We start from the raw sequence: 21,494 nt of genomic DNA, 5'->3' as shown, positions 1-21,494 counted from the left end.
GAAACTTTGGAGCCCAGGAGTCTAAAAAAATTACAGGGTATTATTAAATATTTAAGAACTGCTTAATTTCTTCTCCATGTGGTACGAGATTTTGGCTGATACTGGATCTTTGGGCTGTTTAGTTTCATGTCGCCCATATTGTTTAGAGTCACAGATCCAATTTTGACTATTAAAACAAATTTTAAATTTGTTTCAAACAATCTGTTGGAGAACTGTGTGTGGAGATTTTGTTGTTTCTTTATATTCATGGGAAGTAGTAAGGTTAACACTGCGGCAGAAGCAACCGTCTCAGCTTGTGAAACTCCTGTCTGAGTAACAACGAGGAATACTATCTTTTAAAATCTTCTGGATTCTTTTCTTCTCCTGTATTAAAAAATCCACCATCTGTTTGTCATACTCTGGTGGTTTGCGTGTTGCTATGATGCTGAAAGCTATGCCACTGGTATTTCGAATACCAGCAGAGTCATCCATGGTGGACAGGGTTCAGCTGAGATTCTAGACTCAGAAAGACTAGGAAGAAAGGCCAGGTGATCTACTTTGGAAAATTAGCCAATAAAAACCCTATTTTTTTCAACGGAATGTTATCAGACTCACTTGCTTTGTACACAACAACATCAGTTGCTAGAGGAGGACATCATGTTTGGTGACCCAGAGAGCCAGTGAGGGTGAGGGAGACCCTCGGTGTGATGGATTAGAACAAGAGCTGCAATGATGGACTCAACATGCCTGTGATGATGAAGATGAAACAGAGCCAGGCAACGTTTTGTTCTGTTGTGCATAGGTCGCCACGAGTCGGAGTCAACTTGATGGCAGCAAACATTGCAAAAATAATGTAAGCTTATCCTAGAAATTTTGGAAGGTACAGGATAAAGTCAGCCGTAATCCAATCACAAAGAAATACATAAAGATGTTGAAGTTTATAATCAATGCTGGAACTGGAAGGGGCTTTTCAAATATACCTAGTCCAAAGTCTCATTTTGCATATGAGGAAAACAAGGCCCAGGGCGGCAAAGAGTGTACAAACCATGTTTCCTGATTACTGGTTTTGAACTACTTCCCTGATTTTTTATGTGACTTCCTAAGCACTTTAGGCTCTCCGGGCCTGAGTGGAGCCAGGTGGATCTGCTTCACCCTCTTCTCCAGCAAAGTGGATGCCACGAATCACGTTCCATCACTGGTAGTACAGGTGGCTCCATCTGCCCCCTGGTGTTCAGGAGGCTGCATGATCTTAAAATAAGAACGGCATTGAATTGCCTTGAACTTGATGAGCCTTTCTCAAAGAATGGTTTTGGCCCCCTTGTGTTAAAATCAGCTAGGGTTCTTGTTGAAAATGAAGACTTTGAAGCCCCACCCCAGGCTCATGGAGTCGGAACTTCTAGGGGTGGGACCTGGGAATCTGCCTTTTTAACAAACTGGGATCCATTGAAAAATAATAGTTTGGCGAGTAAAACTTCTTATATTTAATCATTCAAATTGTCTCATCTAAGATAGAGAGATGACTGATAGATAGATGGGTAGATAGACAGTTGAATAAACACGTAGATGTTTTATAAATTGATAAAAAATTTCTGACTCCAGGCAATGAAACTTAACCACGGTTATTTCTTGGGAGCAGTGAAGGGATGAATAGGGAAGTGGCCTGTCACTGTTTTAAGCCACTTGGCAACTTAGGTAGGCAGAACATAGATGTTTTTAGGATCTCTTTAAGTGTTCCTGCAGTTAAGCTATTTCTTTGAGACACTAGAAATGTCTACCCAGAAATGTCTACATGGTAATATTTGCTAGTTGTGCGTAGACAGTGGGAGAAAGGGAGTACCCCTTTCCTGATATGAGAGGACACAGAGAGAGCAATTAGAGGCATGGGGAGCTCTGAGTCAGCTCATGTATTCACTCACTCACTCATTTATTCAACATCTATGCATTGAACATGTACTGTGTGCTAGGAATGATTCCAGGTGCTGGGGATACAGGCGAGAACAAGACAGTACAGTCCCCATCACGTGGAGCTTATGTTCCCGTGGGGGAAATGCCAATCGACAGTTAAACAAGATGATTTCAAATGGTGATAAAGACTATGAAGGAAATAAAGCAGCTGTGCCATTATGGCTCATGATCATATGAGTCGGAATCGACTTGACGGCAGTGGGTTTGGGTTTGGTTTTGGGTGCCATTATGAGGAGACCAGGTGACATAGTGGTTAAGTGCTCGGCTGCTAACCGAAAGGTCAGCATTTTTTGTTTGTTTTTTTCTTTTTTTAAATAATATTTCATTGTGTTTTAGGTGAAAGTTTACACAACAAATTAGGTTTCCCTTTAAGAACTTTTATGCATATTGTTCTGTGCCATCGGTTACAGTTTTCACAGTGTGTCAGCATTCTTATTTTTTCCATTCTGTTTGATCTGTTTCCATTGATCTAGCTTCCACCTTCCCCTCCCTGCCTTCTCATCTTTGCTTTTGGGTAAACATTGACTGTTTGGCTTCATATAGTTAATTGTTTAAGAGAGCATATTACTCACAGGTGATATTGTTTATTTTATAAGCCAACCCGTTATTTGCCTGAAAGGTGACCTGCAGAAATAGCTTCCATTCCAACTTCATACATTATTTTAGGGTGATAGTCTCAGGGATTCCTCTAATCTCTATCGGTCTAGTAGGTCTTGCCTTTTTTTAGGAGCTTAAATTTTGTTCTACATTTTTTCCCATTCTATCTGAGGCTTCTGTAGTGTCCCTGGTCAGAGCAATTGGTAATGGTAGCCGGGCACCATCTAGTTCTTCTGGTCTCAGGTTAGAAGAGGCTGTGGTTCATGTGGGCTGTTAGTCTCATGAACTAGTTTCTCCTTTGAGCCTTTGATTTCCTCCATTCTCTCTCTCTCTTTTTTTCCCCCATATTGTTGACTTTCTGAAACAGTTTTTATGCTAATATTATAACACATTGCCACTCAACAACGTGTGTTCTGATTTGGCCTTAGAAATCCACTCACTGCAGTCACAGGTACTTCCTTTTGGCACTCAGATCCCAAGTGGGGACAATGCAGGTGAGTCTTGCCAACGCAGCCCCTCCCAGACATTGGAGAGTCATTCAGGATCAGAGGCAGAATCATCCTTGGATGCCATGTAGCCCAACTCCCTCATTTTACAGATGGGCAAAGTGAGGCATAAATGTTCCAGTGTCACTATTACAGTATACAGTGGTTTGGTGGCTGTGCCAGTATAAGAATTTGGGCCCTTGAATTTTGATCCAGGAAGTACCATGTTGCTCTTTAAGAATTTACAAATAATAGGGATGATGTGATCGAAATTTTTCTGAGAACTTCATAATCAGTCCTAAAAAGAAGGGAGAGAGAGGGATAAAGGTAAAGAAGAAAGCCGTGTGCTAGTGCGGAGCAGTGTGGTCTGAACTTGAGCTCTAAAATGAGACAGAACTTGGATCAGCTACTTGGTTGATGATTCAAAAATTTATACACATTGTTTTGTGACATTGGTGGCAATCCCCATAATGTGATAGCGTATTCCCCCTTTCCACCATGGGTTCCCTGTATCCATTCATCCAGTTCCTGTCCCTTCCTGCTTTCTCGTCCTGCTTTTGGACAGGAGCTGCCCATTTGGTCTCTTGTATTTGATAGAACAAAGAAGCATGTTCCTCACGTGTATTAATTTTTTGTTTTATAGGCCCATCTAATCTTTGTCTGAAAAGTAGTCTTCAGGAATGGTTTCAGTCTATGTTAGCAGAGCATCCAGGGACCATAGTTTTGGAGCTTCCTCCAGTTTCTCTCAGACCATTAATCTAGTCTTTTTTACGTGGATTTGAATTCTGTCCTACATTTTTCTCCCATTCTACCCGGGACTCTCTCTTGTATCCCCTGTCAGGGCAGTAATTGGTGGTAGCCAGGCGTCGTCTAGTACTTTGGGTCTCAGGCTGGTGGAGTCTCTGGTTCATGTGGTCCTTTAGTCCTTTGGGCTAGTATTTTCCTTGTGTCTTTGGTTTTCTTCATTCTCTTTTGCTCCGGGTGTGATGGGACCAATAGATGTATCTTAGATGACCACTTGCAAGCTTTTAAGAAGGTCAGCAATTTGAACCCACCAGCCACTCCATGTGAAAATGATGTGACAGTCTACTTCCATAAAGATTTGCAGCCTTGGAAACCCCATGGAGCAGTTCTACTCTGTCCTACAGGGTTGCTATGAGTTGGAATTGAATTAACTTGATGGCGGTGGGTTTGGTTGTTTTTTTGTTTGTTTGTTTTCATGCCTATATGAATGATTGGAGGACTGTTCTCTGGTGGGCACGGACTGTCTCTTTGAGAGATCTGAGCTGAGACCCAAATGGCAAGAAGAAACCAGCCACATGCATATCTGGGAGAAGAGGGTTCCAAGAAAAGAAAGCTGTAAAGAATAGGGTCCTGAGGTGGGGTTAGCTTGTATGTTTGGGGTACTTGAAGAAAGCCGGTGTGGTTAAAGCTTCATGACCAATGGAACATACCAAATAAAGTCTAAGAGAAAGGCAGGGCAAGCCCTGTTCTCAAGTCACACTACAGTGAGGAGTTGATTTTATTCTAAGTGTAACCAAAAATCTTAGAAGAGCTATATCCAGGGAGGGATGAGTTGATATCTTCAGATATGGATTTTTTTTTTAAGTCATTCTAGCACTCGAAACTTTGTAGAAACTTAGAATAAGGCCTAAAGAGACGCGTAGCTACTTCACAGAGTAAAGTATGAAAAGTTACTGAAAACCACAAGAGAGAAACTAAAGCAATGGCAAGATATACCGTATTTATGGAAGGGGAAGGCCAGCAGCATAAAATGTCAGTGTTTACAAAAGTGTTTATAAACTCAATGTGGTTTTAAGTGAAATTCCAATAGCATTCTAAAATATGAATGGAAACCTAAAAAATCAAGAATATAGTAAGAGAATCCATAATATAAGAAAAAAGAATAAGGACTTCTCCTACCTATCACAAAGTATTATGAAGTCAGTCATTAATAGTAATTAAGACACTATATTATTGGTGAAGGGGTATAAATGAATAGATCAACAGGCGAGAGCAGAGCGCCCAATGATGAGCCTAAACACGTACTGACCTTTCTATATGATACAGGGGCATTGGAAATCAGAAGTGGAAAGCATGAAGTATCAGAAGTAAATGTTGTTGAAACAGCTGTTTTTCTAGAAGAAAAAAACAATTAGATTCTTAATTCACACTTGGCACAAAAACATTACAAAATGGATTAAAACCTATATATACATAAGATAAAAAATTTTAAAACCCTCAGGGGGAAAAAGAGGATACCTTTATGATCTTAGGACAGTGGAGATATTATAAACTAGAGACTCAAAAATCACACCCAATAATGACAAGATTGATGGATTTCGCTGTATCAAAACGCCTAATTTCTGCACAAAATATCACTATACAGTTAAAAGGCAGATGACAGACTGGTAGAAGATACTTGCATCTCCAAACACCCGACCAAAGCTATATTTTCAGTCTCTAATGAACTCCTGCAAATCAAGAAGGAAAATTCAAGCTACCCAATAGAAAAATGGGCAGCTTATTAAAAGACACGTCCCCAAGGGGGAGATGAGAATGGGCAATAAAAATATGAAAATATATCCCACATCACGAATAAAATCAGGGAAACGCAAGTTTAAAATCACAATGAGATAGCACCTTAGACTCATCAGAGTGGAAGACATTGAAAAGTCTGACAGTGAGGGGTGACAAGGAACAGAGGTGAACAGGCACTCATTCATGGCAGGAGGCACTTTGGAAAGCAAGTTGTCGTTCTCTGGTTTGACTTAAAATGCACACGGTCTACAACACAGAGATTCCATTCAAAACAGAAATCAGTAGTGCTCCTAAAAGGAGGGCGTCTTAGTCATCTAGTGCTGCTATAACAGAAATGCCACAAGTGGATGTCTTTAAATTTATTCTCTCACTGTCTAGTAGGTTACAAGTCCAAATTCAGGGCGTCAGCTGCAGGGGAAAGCTCTCTGTGTTGGCCCTGGAAGAAGGTCGTTGTCATCAATCTTCCCTTGGTCTGGGAGCATCTCAGTGCAGAAACCTCAGGTCCAAAGGACACGCTGTGCTCCTAGCGCTGCTTTCTTGGTGGTATGAGGTTACCATGCCTCTCTGTTCACCTCTCTCTTTTATATCTCAGAACAGACTGGCTTAAGACACTATCTAATCTTGTAGATTTCATCAGTATAACTGCCGCTAATCCATCTCGTTACTCCATAGTGATAGGATTTACAACATATAGGAAATCACATAAAATGATGGACAGTCGCACAATTCTGGGAATCATGGACCAGCTAAGTTGACAGATATTTTGGGGAAAGCAATCCATTACAGAGGGGATTTGGTATTTTGCAGGAGACAAGCCTTTGCTATTCAGGACTGTCTCATACACTGTAGAAAATTTAGCATCCCTGTCCTACCCACCCCTCAACCCACAAAGAATTCTCTCACTTTCCCAGATACCGCATAGGAGAGCTGGACCGAAGTGTCCCCCAGGTGGGGTCCACCAGGAGAAATTTCTGTACACATGCACACACATACTGGTCTGCAGGTCGTGTGTGCCCCAGGAAACCTCTGTGATGAACAGGGAGGCCTGTGGGCAGAAGGAGAACCGTGAAGGATGTTCATTATAGCATCCTTTGTTATGAATAAAAGTTGGACACTCCACAAATATTCATCAATCCAGAAATGAAAATTAAACCCTGATACAGTCCTATGAGGGAACACTATGCAACAGTTAATAATCTAGATATATCTATATCCCAGTGGAAATATCTCAAAAACTGTATTGAGTAAAATGTAACATACAGTATGATACAACTTACATAAAGTTTAAAAATCACAAAACTATGGAGTGTGTTCTTTTGGATGGGTAGGTTGTGTATTATTCACAGCAGTTATATTCTATAAAGTCGTTGTGAACATCTAATTAGCAAACACTGAACCATTGCTCCTAGGGAGAATTCAGGGTTTGGTTCCCGTGAGCCTCTGGTCAAAACATTTTGATTAACTAATCAATACATGACCTTTTTTAATGTGCGTATCTATTTAAAACACCTTTTTAAATGTATATTACTGATTTATTAGCGCTGAGCTTATAACCAACACCACTATAACTCATGCCTCAACGAAGCTTATTTAACACATCTATTTTCTGCTCACACTTAGGAGCACTAGACAGCATATCAGCGCTGTGCTTGGGGAGCATTTTCAACAGTGAAACCACCAACAAAAAGCACAAAAATACAAAACACATAGCACTAAATAGATTGCAAAAAGAACACTTATTTCCAGTGTGGCAGACGAAACAAGAGCGTAGAATGTCACCTTGTCTGGCCTCAGCTGGAAGTGTGCCACTTGGGGACTAAGAATTTGTGCCACTCTGCACATATCTATGGAAACCCTGGTGGCATAGTGGTTAAGTGCTATGGCTGCTAACTAAAAGGTCAGCAGTTCAAATCCACCAGCCTCTCCTTGGAAACTCTATGGGGCAGCTCTACTCTGCCCTGTAGGGTCACTCTGAGCCGGAATCGACTTAATGGCGGTAGTTTGGTTTGGTTTGGTTTTGCGTATATCTCTGAATGCCTGCTGAAGTACAGCAAGTATTGATTTTGAGGTTACAAATAAATTTTAGTAAGTAGGTGAATTTACAAATATGGAATCTGGGGAAAATGAGAAACAACTGTGTAAGTAAACATGAACATGGATATCTACCAAATTCATCATCGTGGTTGCCTCTAAAGAGGATGGGAGAACCAAACTGGGGAGACTAATATGGGGAGGTTTAACTCTGTATGGACTTTAACTCCTTAATCTTAAAAGAATAAAGTCAGGATATGAAATAAATTTGAAAAATAATAACACTTGTTTTGAGTGATGGGCACATGGATAGGAGTTTATTGCCTTATCTCTTGTGTATTCCTGTATTTTTACCCCCACTTTGGCTGCTGTGTAGAGAGCGAACAGGGGTGAAGATGGGGGTGAGGTGGGGCACGGCGGTGCTGGAAGCAGAGTGTCGCACATTTGAGGAGCCAAGTGGGGGCTCTACCACCCCCTGCCTCTACTACTGTGACCTCTGAGAAGGTTTGACCAAGTTTCTCTATCACCCAAAAGCTCTTCTTGGACTAACACAGCCCCTTGTTGCTTCTGCTGTATTCCAGCTTATGAAATTGTCATCTAGCGGGTCAGTAATTCATCAGTTGCTGGGCTTTTCAGCAGAATGAAACATTCGACTGATGTCTAAGCACGTTGAGTCCTCCCTATCCCTGTGCTGCTACACTTCTTCTATAATCAAGAATAAGAAAGTTGCTGAATGTGTGTTCTGTCCAGTTGATTGACCTGTAATACCCACGTGTCTTAGTTTACTAATGCTCCTGTAACAAAAAATACTACAGGTGGGCTGCTTTAAAGAATGGAAATGTATTTCTTCACAGTTCAGGGGGCTAGAATTCCAAATTTGGGGTGTGGCTCTAGAGGGAGGTCTTTCTTCGTCTATTTCAGTTCCTAGTAGCTCCCAGCAATCCTTGGTGTTCCTGGGCTTGGATGCATCTGCCGTGTGTGTCTGTCTTCATACGCCATCTTCTTTCTGTGGGCCTCTGTGTCTACCCTACTCTTTTTATAACTCAGAAGTAATTAGGTGTAGGACCCACCCGTCATGGATTGAAATGTGTTCCCGCAAAATATGTGTCAACTTGGTTAGGCCATGATTCCCAGTGTTGTGTGGTTGTCCTCCATTTTGTGATTGTAATTTCATGTTAAAGAGGATTAGGATGGGATCGTAACACCCGTACTAAGGTCACATCCCTGATCCAATGTAAACGGTTTTCCTGGGGTGTGGCTTGCACCACTTCTTATCTTACAAGAGATAAACAGAAAGGGAAGTGAGTGGAGAGTTGGGGACCTTATACGACCAAGAAAGCAGTGCCAGCAGCAGAGTGCGCCCTTTGGACTTGGGGTTCCTGTGCAGAGAAGCTCCTAGTCTGGGGGAAGATTGATGAGAAACACCTTCCTCCAGAGCTGACAGAAAGAGAAAGCCTTCCCCTGGAGCTGATGCCCTGAATTTGGACTTCTAGCCTACTTCACTGTGAGGAAATAAATTTTTCTTTGTTGAAGCCATCCACTTGTGGTATTTCTGTTATAGCAGCACTAGATAACTAAGATACCACCCTACCCTGGTATGACCTCATTAACATTAAAAAAGATAAACCCTATTTGCAAGGAGGATCATATCCACAGGCGAAGGGGCCAGAACTTGAGTTCATATTTTTGTGGACACAATTCAATCCACAACACCATGTTTTCAAGTATTTCAGCATTTCCCAAAATGTGTTCCATAAAATCCATTAGAGGATTTTATGTAGGAGGAGGATGAGGAAGGAGGATTCTGTGATTAAATCCACAATGAAAACCGTAGTAGAATCATATCAAATGCATATTTAACTTCTGCAAATTCAAGAAATGAATTTGAGATGCCATCTGAATCTTTTTTTCCCTGGTTGTGGTACCATGAATTACTTAATATGGCCCTTCCAGTGATAGTCTTTGTGACTCCCAGAAAATGATTGAGTGGTGCTATGCAAATGAGGTGCTCATGGCCCACCAATGGCATTGGACAGCCTGCCAATAATGCAAATAAGGTGCATTGTACCTTTGTGGGAGGTGAGACCCTGCAAATAAGGTATATGGAAGCCTAACAAGGCAATTGGTCAGTTTTACCATCCCACTAGCTTAAAGGGAGCCGATCTCAGAGGTGAGAGGAGGGACCTCACTACCATCAGGAGGAAAGTCAGGAGTGGAGCGTGTCCTTTAGACCTGTAGTCCCTGAACTGAGAAACTCTTAGACCCAGGAGACAACTGTAACACCAGACACGGTGAAAAGCAGTGGCAGAGAAACAGCAGCAGAACCAGGAGACCAGCGCAAGACAGCATGGTGGGCTTCCCAGCCCACAGAGTGAGGTGGATACAGTGGGCGTGCCAACTCACCGAGGGAGAAAGCTGAGCACCTTTGGGCAGGAGGCTTGCTGGTGGAGAGGGGTGCCTTCGGGCACTTATTGGCAGAACTGAAGAGCTCTGTAACACTTGGTCGAGCAGAGCAGGGGCCAAAGAGCTGAGAGGGACTGAGGCCAAGAGAGAGGCCTGCCTGCAGGTACAGCTGAGAAGCTGTCCTGAACAAAGAACTGTGCACTGAGTCGATCCTGATCCTGAATTGTAACCTACTACTTCCCTAATAAACCTCATAATGGTGAGTATGGTCTACGAGTTCTGTGTGGCCGTTGCAACAAATTATCAAACCCAGCATAGAAGTAGAATGCTGCAGGAGGGACAGCTGGTGTCAGAATTGGTAAAAGGTTGAAGGAGGAAATACGGCTGACCTTCTCCTTATAGGAATCAGTTTTGGGCTGTTGATCTTGATTCTCCTTCTCCCACCTGAAGTTATACGAGGTCAGTTGCCATGACGACATTTTTACACTGGGTGGTTCCTGTTCCTTCAAGTATTTTGCCATGCTGTGAGTGATGCTATTATTTTAATATATTTGTCTTTCTATATATCGGGGTCATCACTATTTCATTGGTAGAATTCTCACCTTCCATGCAGAAGAGCCAGGTTCGATTCCCAGCCAATGCCCCGCATCCACAGCCACCGCCTGTCTGTCAGTGCAGGCATACGTGTTCCTATGTGCCAAACATCACGTTGCTGTGATGCTCATTAACAACCTGCAGTATGCAGGTGACACAACCTTGCTTGCCAAAAATGAAGACAACTTGAAGCACTTACTGATGAAGATCAAAGATACAGCCTTCAACATGGATTACACCTCAACATAAAGAAAACAGAAATCCTCATAACTGGACCAATAAGCAACATCATGGTAAACAGAGAAAAGATTGAATTTGTCAAGGATTTCATTCTACTTTGGTCAATAATCAACACCCATGGAAGCTGTAGTCAAGAAATCAAATGATGTATCTGTCGCATTAGGCACATCTGTCACAAAAGACCTTTTTAAAGTCCTGAAAAGCAAAGACATCACTTTGATGACTAAGGTGTGCCCAATCCAAGCCATGGTCTTTTCAGTTGCCTCGTATGCATGTGCAAGCTGGACAGTGCAAAAGGGAGACTGAAGAAGAACTGATGCATTTCAATTATGGTGTTGCCAAAGAATATTGAATACACCACAGACTGCCAAAAAAAAAAAAAAAACATAAACAAATCAGTCTTAGAAGAAACACAGCTGAATTGCTCCTTAGACACAAGAATGGTGAAACTTTATCTTGCATACTTGGGTCATGTCATCAGGAAAGACTCATCACTAGAAAAGGACATCGCGTTTGGTAGAGTTGAGGGTCAGCAAAAATGAAGGAAACCCTAAATGAGATGAACACAATAGCCACAATAATGGGTACAAGCATACCAAAGACCGTGAAGATAGCACAGGACCAGGCAATGTTTCATTCTGTTATGATGGGGTCTCCATGTGCTGGAGCAATAGCAGCTAACAACAATAACAACAACATGATGCTGAACAGGTTTCAGTGAAGTCTCCAGACTAAGCCTATGAAGAAAGGCCTAGCAATTTACTTCTGAAAATTCAGCCAGGGAAAACCTATGCATCACAATGGTCTGATCCGCAACCAATCATGGGGATGGCACATGACCAGACAGCATTTCATTCTCTGGGGCATGGGGTCACCGTGAGTCAGAGGCCAACTCCACAGCAGCTAACACCGCCACCAAACTGGTTGCCATCGAGTCAATCCCACCTCATAGCGACCCTATAGGACAGCGTAGAACTGCCCCAAAGAGTTGCCAAGGAGCGCCTGGTGGATTTGAACTGCTGACCTCTTGGTTAGCAGCCGAACTCTTAACCACTATGCCACCTGGGTTTCCTTTTTATGCAAGTGGCCCATAAATAAAGCCAACTTTTTCATGTAGTGCTCAAAGACAATTTCATCTGTTACAACTTTGAGGGAAAAATTTGCTATATTGATGATGATGTTTTCTGATGGGTTCTAACAAGGAACTTTCCTTAAGGGATTGTCACGGTTAATTTGACCATACACAGTTTTCACTGTGAACAGACTTTAGAAACTACCTCCCGTGTAAGATGCAATTTTACTATACATTATCCCTGTGAAAACTGAAAATATGTAATAGCCTATTCAAGATCCTGAGGAACCCTGCAGTAAAGAAATTTGCTGAACAGTTTAAATCAGCAGCCAGCAAACTTTCTCTGTGAAGGGCCAGATAGTAAATATTTTCAGCCTTGTGGTCCAGACAGTCTCTGTCTCAGCTTTTCAGCTCTGCAGTTGTAGCTCAGAAGCAGCCATAGACAATATGTAAATGAATGAAGGAGGCAGTATGCCAATAACATTTTATTTATAAATATAAGCAGCAGGCCTATATTTTTCTGACCTTGGTTTAAATCATTGTGAACTAAGTTTATTGAACCATGCCTCCTTTTTTGTTGTTGTTGTTCCTCCCTTAAAACCTGTAGAAGGATCCTTGGTGAAACAGTTGTTAAAGCACTCAGCTGCTAACTGAAAGGTTGGCAGTTCGAACCCACCAGCTGCCCTGTAGAAAAAAGATATGGCAGACTACTTCAGTAAAGAGTTGCAGCCTTGGAGACCCTATGGGGCAGTTCCACTCTGTGGTATAGGTTTGCGGAGTTGAAATTGACTTGACGGCAGTGGGTGTGGGTTTTGAAAAACCTGTGGTAGACTCTTGGATTCCTGAATTCAAATACTAGAGAGTTTTGACTCTTTGTGAGTGATACCGAAGGTCCGTGGCATGTGGCACGTTGTCGCGTTTCTAGTGCCTGGATGTTCATTACACTGGTGCCAGAACTAGTTGCTTACTTAGTGATGGTGATCACAACTGATCTACCCTAGCTCATTGAGACCTTGAACTTCTTTGCTACTTCTCAGGGGCCTAATATCACAATTATCTTCTACTGAATTTGTGGGTGAAGTTATATGCTCTGATTGCATCTGTATCTTTGGTATGTTTGAAGGTTGTCAGACATCCACCCTGTCATAGAATAAAAGAATATGTGCCCATAATACTCTTAGCTCCTTTCCTCGCAGTTTAATCTCCTTCCAAATACTGTGCACTCTATTTCTGTTCCTAGGTCTGGGACAAATAGACGTATCTTTCCTGTTTTTCTCGTGTTCCCCATTGTGGCTAGGCAGTCAGTGTGCATGGGGCCACAGAATCAGAAAACTGACTTGTTGAGTGTAACCTTGGGCAAAATAGCTAATTTCCCTGACTCAGTTTCCTCATCTTCATGGTGTGATAATATCTGTAGTACTTTTCGAGTTCCTAGAAGCATGAGCAGCAGAATAAGTGATGTGCCTGGCATACCGCATAGCTCGTGGTGGGCACTCAATGAATATCACATCTGCTGCTTCCACCCTCCTCCCTTCGTCCCGTGTTCCCACACTGGTGTGTGTGTGAAACCATTGGGACTCACAGCAGACAACAGAACAGGACGCTTACTGACTTCAGGAAAGCTTCTGGGGGAAAAGCTGTTTTCTTATAGAGGGAGTGACAAGTAAATGTAAATAAGTGTATCTTATGGCGTGATAGGCACGCTACATTTCCTCAGTATTCATGCGTGGCCTGTGTTTCATTCTGTCCACACTGAAATCTGTTGATAAGGAGATTCAGGAGTGCCATCCTGGTTTCCGTAATTCAGAAACACGGATTCTGAGGTGATGTCTTACTGAGTTCCTCCTCTTTGACAGCCCTGGTTTTACAACAGACGGTAGATAACTTTCAGCACTTCAGAACTTCCTCTCGGAGAGACGAAGTCAATGAAATGAGTGGTCTCAGAAGCTCCATTAGTTTCAAATATTTAGTTGTTAAGGAGAATAGCCTTGATTTCATCCGTCTTTGAGCTAGTTCTGTTCTACATCTCGTCTAATTAGGTGAATTTCTAGAACTGTGATTAAACTGTAGCCAGCCAGGGGAAAATGAGAAATAAATTAGAAGTGTCACTGACTTGAGATTTATAGTTCCTTCCTGTGTGCCAACAGAAATTAAGGAGCATCTCGTCTGTGTTGCAGGCTTTGATGAGAAAGCCGGGAGAAAGACTGTGTGAGAGGAAAAAATGACATCTGTGCATAGAAACCAAAATCGGAAGATTACTGCTGTGAAAACGTAAGCGAGGCAAGAGCACACTCACTGCTTAAAGGTAAGTGGACGGCTCTGGGAAAGCTGAACTCTTTCCGGGGTTGGAAGAGGAAAGCGGGTTTATGCATGTTGGTGTGTGAGCTCACATTTATTGGTCAAGTGGAAATAAGCAATATGATAATATATTGCACTATGTGACATGATATGATATAATATATAATATAATATGATATACCATCAAAACATTTGTGTTATCCAGGTTTTCAGGAGCCATTGAGGCTGGATGAACCCCTTAAACTTTTGCCCTGAGATAGTGTTTAAACTTTAAACCTTAAACCAAAACTATCCCCCTAAAGTCTTCTTTGAACCAAAAGATAGTTTATCTTAATAAGTAAAGTATGTCTGCCTTGAGCATAGTGCTCTTCTAAAGAACTATCTATGTGAGACCAAACTGACAACAGCAACTCAAAAGATTAGCTGAGAAACTTATGGGGCAATGAGTTTAAGTCAGTGGTGGTAGAACAATTTGCAAGAATATTTGTACAACTCGAAGAATGTCATCAATGTCACTGACTTGTGCGTTAGATATTGTTGAAATGATGTATGGCTGTGTATATTTTCACCAAAATAAAAATATATATATATTATTAAAAAAATTTGTGTTACTGGATTTGACATTTGCAAATACAGTAAGCCTAAGTGTTTTGTATAAAAGCTAAATGTCCAAGAGTTGAATAGTAGACTTACATTTTATAAAGGTGTCCTATTCCCAGAAAATATTTACTAGGGAAAATATTACTAGAGACAATATTCCTAGAGGACAAAAATTTACTAACTTCGCTTTAGACACATTTTCTATATTTCTTATATTTCATATACATATGTATACATTTTACATATGTAAAATTATTTTCCTTTTATATTCACAGTTAAGCACTTGACAGCTTTAGTCCAGTGGACAACTGAGCAAAGCTAATGGTTGCTTATTTCTATACATGTAGTGATTTTCGTCTACGCTGTAGTAAGATGTGCTTTACATCCTTCATATCAATAGTTGGGTTTTTTTTTTTTTTTAGTTTTCCACTGATTTTTTAGAAAATAGTAAGGGCAAAATGGAATATTGGAATGGTGGCACAAGCACTGCCATGGAGATAAAGCTGGCAACACTGTAGAAACCAAACTGCTGGGTATGCAGACATGAGATCTCAAAATTTGGCTTCATCGGCTGATCTCATATCTGACAGGCGAAAGGTGGTGTAAGGGTATTGATGTATCACATGCAAAAGTATGAACTGTGCACAAATAGATTGTGCAACAGTGAAGAACAGCATTTACCCAGTCTTCTCAAAATGCTTCCTTGAGAGAAATAAACAGTAGGATTGTCATTTCCTCATCCTAGCCTCTGCCGGAGAGGAGCGTCGCGTAGCGGTTCGGAGCATGGACCCTGGAGGTTCTTGCTCTACAGCGTACCACCTGTGAGACTGAGATTAAAGTGATTTGTCTTCCTTTGCCTCAGTTTCCTCATCTGTAAAATGTGGCCTTTATTAGCAACTATATCATTTGCTAACTGGCCACATTTTACAGATGTGGAAACTGAGGGAAAAGAATCGTTGTAGTGGAGAAGATGAAATAAGTTAATATATGCAAAGCATATATTATGGAAGTATGCCAAGCATACTTAAAAGGTGCTCAATAAATATTAGCTATTTTTATCTCCTGACCCAAGCCATGGTATTTTCAGTTGCCTCATATGCACCTGAAGAAGAATTGACCCCTTTGCATTAGGGTGTTGGCGAAGAATATTAAATATACCATGGATGCCAGAAGAACGAACAAATCTGTCTTGGAAGATGCACAGCCAGAATGCACCTTAGAAGCAAGGATGGCGAGACTTTGTCTCACATATTTTGGACATGTTATCAGGAGGGACCAGCCACTGGAGAAAGACACCGCTTTTGGTAAAGTAGAGGGTCAGCAAAAAAGAGGAAGATCCTCGAAGAGATGGATTGACACAGTGGCTACAACAATGGGCTCAAGCATAACAATGATTGTGAGGATGGCGCAGGACCAGGCAGTGTTTCGTATCTGATATATATAGGGTCTCTGTGAATTGGAACCGACTCGACAGCACCTAACAACAACATTTCACCATTCAGTAAAGTGTCCTTAGAAACTTCAGAGATATCATATGATTGTCTGAAGGGTGGAGATGTAGAAGAACTAAAAAGATGCTGGAGAAGCATCTTTTAGATGCTTCTATAGCCCTGTCATATTTGTACTATCAAGCAGCTGTCACAGGAATTGATGGGCCACTAGGCAGAGAGAAAAGAAAGCTACAGGGGGCGGAGAGCATTTCCCAGACTCTTACAGATTATCTCCTTGATTCAGATACTTTGAGAAGTATTGGGGGATACAGACTTAAATGATTCAGGATCTTAAATTCCACTTCAGATTATCTAGAACTCTTGGCTGTAATCTGCAAGGTGAGGCATGAACCTGGCCCTAGCCATTTTCCTCCAACATCTTTCTCTTGGCTCTCTGTGCTCACTCTTGCCTCCTTCCAGTCCCTCTAAATATGACCAGCTCCTGTCTCCTTGGAGCCTTTGTACACACTGCACAAGGCAACTTGGCTTCTCTCTCTCCCTTGTACCTAACTCATTTGCCTTTTGCTTTAAGTCACAGACTAGGGTTTCTCTGGCTAGCCCACTAGAGAGGGGGCTCCCTCTGTGAAGTTGTTGTTGTTGTTAGCTACCATTCAGTTGGCTCCAGCTCACGGTGAACTCACGTATAACCAAAGGAAGTGTTGCCCAGTACTGTGCCATCTCCGTGCCCTTTGGTGTGTTTGAGCCCGTTGCTGTGGTTGTTGTGTCAGCTATCTCAGTGAGGGTTTCCTGGTTTTTGCCAACCATCCGCTTTACCAAACATGTTTGGTCTGTGAAATTCATTTCCAAAATTATTGCCCCTATTGATATTCTCATTGGCAGTGAATATGAGAGTATGTTCGTAGTCTTCCAACAAGGAGTATTCAAAATCTGTTTCATCCTTGCCAGTCTGATAGGTGCTGAGCTCACTTATTTAAAATAGATAGAAGGGAGGGCACGCAGGTGTGCCAAGAGGGCAGAAGTTAATCGTTCATTAACTCATCTTCAGAACCTTGCCTGTTTCCTTCATTGCACGTTACCATTGGCAGTTATTTTGTCTGTCTCTTCGATTATTTTTTACCTGCTTCCCTCTGGTATGTAAATTCCACAAGGTGCAGGGCAATGTTTGCCTTTTCACAGTTATACCCTGGGATCAGGGTCTGGCAGTGGCCACAGGTGAGCCTCTTGATAAGCATCCATGGATTGAAAGAATGAATGAGAAAGACAAGGTTGCTGGCCTCAAGAGCACAGGACCTAGGAAGCGAGATAGACAAACCATGTTTTTAGGTTCAGAAGTAAAGGATGGCGGGGATCAGATGTGTCTCACCAAAATCTGACTCAGTGTAGGAAGGAGTAATATTCAAAGTACTAACAACCAGTCGGCATAAATAAGGATCAGCCTGAACAGTTATCAGCCATAGTGCTGAGCAGGGTCCAGCAGGGCCCCTCTTGGCAGGGTGTTTCCCGTTCAGTTGCTGGATCGTGGGGACCTGGGATGGGATTCCAGGATGAGGCTCAGGGCAGTGGCCAATTACCAACCAACAGGGACAGATTTCCATATTTTAGCAACCACCACAACTGCATGTGTGATTCCTACTCAAAGTCAGCCCTGAACCCTTACTGGTCCTCTTGGTCCTGGAGTTCTGCTCTCTGCCTTGGATCCTTAGCAAGAGTCTTCCAGGGACTCGGATTTTACCCCTGAGCACCCTCTGCCCTCACTGCATACCTTCGTGCCCTCCCTTGTACTTACTCTAAGTAACCAAGCTCAGCACCTAGCAGACTAGCAAGGATGAAGCGAGTTTTGAATACTCCTCATTGGAAGGATATGGACAAACAGGCTGTCATCTTCACTGCTGATGAGAATCTCAATAGGGGCAGTATTTTTAGATGCTAACTTGGCAGTATTATCAAAATTTGAAATGCAGATTCCTATTGACCAGGTAAGAACAACTTCTAGGAAATTATCTTCTAGATAAACTAGTACAGATACAAAACAATATGTGTACAAGTATGTTCACTCTAGAACTGTTTCAATAGCAAAAATACTGCAGCGGTTTGTAGTCTCTAAGTAGGAGACTAGTAAATAAACAATGGTATTTCCATCTGATAGGATGCTATGTGTCCTTCAAAAAGAGTTAGGGTATCCATCAACAAGTGAACGGATATACGTGCCATGGAATATTATTGTCATAAAGAGAAGTGAAGTTCTGATACATGGTACGATATGGATAACCTTGTAAACATTATGCCGAGTGAAATAAGTCAGATACAAAAGGGCAAATATTGTATGATCATCACACTTAGGAGAAATGTCTAGAACAAGTGCACACGTAGAGACAGAAGTTAACTAGTGATTGCCAAGAGCTGGAGGGAGGAGGGACCCGGGAGTTACTGGGTAGGGAGCACTGGCTTTCTGTTTAGGGGGATGAAAACGCTTTGGAATTACATAGTGGCGTTGGTGGCACAACATTGTGAATAGAATTAATGCGAAAGAATTGTACACTTAAAATTGGTTCAAATGGCTAATTTTATGTTATGTATGTTTTGCCAGACACAAAAAAATGAGTTAGGATAGGTCTCTAAGATATACTAAGTGAAAAAAAAATTGCTGAAGTGGTATATATTATGATCATATTTGTTAAAAACAAACGAGCAGTCTAAAAAAATAAGCTCACACACCTGTGCACATATATACCATATAATCTGGAGAGAGACCCTCAGCTTGTTAATGGCTGTTACTTGTGACAGATGGGATTAGGAGAAGGACAGGAGGGAAGAAAATCTGGTCCTGTATACTTGTGTTTTATTTACTTATGCAGTGAGCATGTATTAATTTCATGATGTTTAAATTTGAAGTTCTTCTTTTAAATCAATCTGACCTGGTCTAAAACATGGGCATTGGTACAATTTTCTACTTTTTGTCACCAAAACAATCCTGGAAGATCTGTCTGCACTTGTACGTGCCCCTATCTAGCATCCCTGGGCAATGTTTAACCTGAAGTGAGGATTTCATTATGCTTTACAACACAAAGCAGTTTTCCTGTTCTGGGTTAAACTACATGTGTGGAAAAACAGCCTTTGGGTATAGTAAGAATTTGGTCTTATCCCTCCCTCAGTGAGGTCTGACTCCTCTATCTGGTAATTTACTGCCAAGTCAGATGCTTCTGGTTGTAGTTTTAGGTCTCCTTCTTTCGTATTTAAGGCATTGTCATGGATTGAATTATGTCCCCCCAAAAATGTGTGTATCATTTGGGCTGGACCATGATTCCCCGTGTTGAGTGATTTTCCTCTATGTTGTAAATCCTGCCTTTATGATATTAATGAGGGAGGATGGGTGGCAGTTGTGTTGGTGAGGCAGGACTCAGTCTACAAGATTGGACTGTGTCTTGAGGCAATCTCTTGAGATATAAAAGAAAGAATCCAGCAAAGAGACAGGGGACCTCATACCACCAAAAAAGCAGTGCTAGGAGCAGAGTGCATCCTTTGGACCCGGGGTCCTTGTGTGGAGAAGCTTCTAGTCTGGGGGAGGATCGATGAGAAGGCCAACAGAGAGAGAAAGCCTTCCCCTGAAGCTGACAGCTTGAATTTGGACTTTTTAGCCTGCTTTACTGTGAAGAAATAAATTTCTGTTTGTTAAAGCCACCCACTTGTGGTATTTTTGTTATAGCAGCACTAGATAACTAAGACAGGCATGTTGTATATAATGGACAACACTGAACACATGACATTAAACATTTCTCAAAACTCATAGTACTATATAACACAGAGTGAGCCCCACTGTAAACTGTGAACTTTAGTTAGTAATAATGTATTAATATTGGTTCAAAGAGCCCCGGTGGCCCAATGGCTAAGCACTCGGCTGCTGACTAAAAGGCTGGCAGTTTGAACCCACCCAGTGGCTCCACGGGACAAAGACCTGGTGGTCTGCTTCTGTAAAGATTACAGCCAAGAAAACCCTACAGGGCAGTTCTACTCGGTCCCATGGGGTCACTATGCATCGGAATCTACTTGCAGGCCGCTAACAACAACTGTAACAAACGTACCACAGGAAAGTAAGATGTCAATGACAGAAACAATGTGCAGGGAGGAAGGAACAGATGAGAGCTCTGTACTTTCTGCACAATTTTTCTGTAAACCTAAAACTGCTCTAAAAATAGAACCTCTTTAAAAAAGAAAAGAAGAATCACAATATCAGAACACCTATTCATTTTTATACATAAAATTTTTTATGCATCATAAGAGATTTTTTAAAAAGCCCTAATAAAATCGTGGGAAAAAACCATTGTTTAATGGATCACTCATTAAAACAATACAAACCCTACAATGTAATAGTAAGTTTGTAGAAGGATGCGTACCTACTGTTCATGTTGGTAACCTCAGGGAGATTACCTCGCAGATGGCATCAGCTGAGAGATTTACTTTTCCTTTACATGCTTGTATATGGTTTGAATTTTTACAATTACAGACTTCTAAAAACAATTTTTTTTTAATTGAGTGCTTATTATGTGCCTGGTTTTTATATGCATTTTTTAATCCTCACATTCACCCTGTGAGCTGAATACTGTGGCATGCACTACCTCACGGTTGGAGAGAGTTTTAGAGAGCCTTAATAATTTGCTCAGTGTCTTACAGCTTGAAGAGGTGGAGTCGGGTATCTGAATTCAGACTTTGTCCCCATAACATCACTGGATTGACGAGATCTTATTCTTCCATGCTCTTTCTCTAGCGGGCTCTCCTGAGTAATGAAATTGCACTGGACTGCTCACAGGAGGGACAAGGACATAGTATATGCTATCTTGGGCAGGATTGTCAGTTGTTGGTTGCCATCGAGTCAATGGCAGCCCCGTGTGTAACAGAGTAGAACTGCTCCGTATGGTTTTCTCGGCTGTAACCGAAGGGAAGCAGATCACCAGGCCTTCCTTACATGGTACCGCTAGGTGGGTTCTAACTGTCAACCTTTAGGTTAGCAGTGGAGCACAAACCTTTCGTGTCACCTAGGGACCCCTGGATTGTCAGTTATTACATAATTAACAGATAACATAATTCTAAAAGCAGTATAATTAAGACAATTATGTTATACATCTCAACAGTTACGCCTTACAGCTCTTTATTTCTGTGTATGGGTATGCTTCCCCCTGAACTCTGCCTGCAGGCCTGGCTCTGAAATCTTTTTTCTTTCTCTTTTCTAAACATCTCTCATTC

At 41.7% G+C, this 21,494-nt stretch overlaps 1 protein-coding gene across 10 annotated transcripts in view; it reads left to right on the top strand.

The window, feature by feature from the left end:
* The window catches only part of FRMD4B (FERM domain containing 4B), a 386,278-nt gene that overhangs the window by 90,044 nt on the left and 274,740 nt on the right, over nt 1–21,494 (top strand). For 9 of the 10 annotated variants that reach the window (XM_049863176.1, XM_049863181.1, XM_049863177.1 and 6 more), the window contains one exon: nt 14,085–14,212. The exons of the other annotated variant lie outside the window; for it this stretch is intronic. The gene's annotated coding sequence lies outside the window, so the exon portion shown is untranslated. The remainder of the gene's footprint in view (nt 1–14,084; nt 14,213–21,494) is intronic. 10 annotated transcript variants of the gene reach the window in all.

This window comes from Elephas maximus, chromosome 20 (genome assembly GCF_024166365.1).
Source record: "Elephas maximus indicus isolate mEleMax1 chromosome 20, mEleMax1 primary haplotype, whole genome shotgun sequence".
NCBI classification, from domain to species: Eukaryota; Metazoa; Chordata; class Mammalia; order Proboscidea; family Elephantidae; genus Elephas; species Elephas maximus.
The sequence above is the reverse complement of the archived record's forward strand: the minus strand, read 5'-3'. Positions and strand labels throughout refer to the sequence as shown.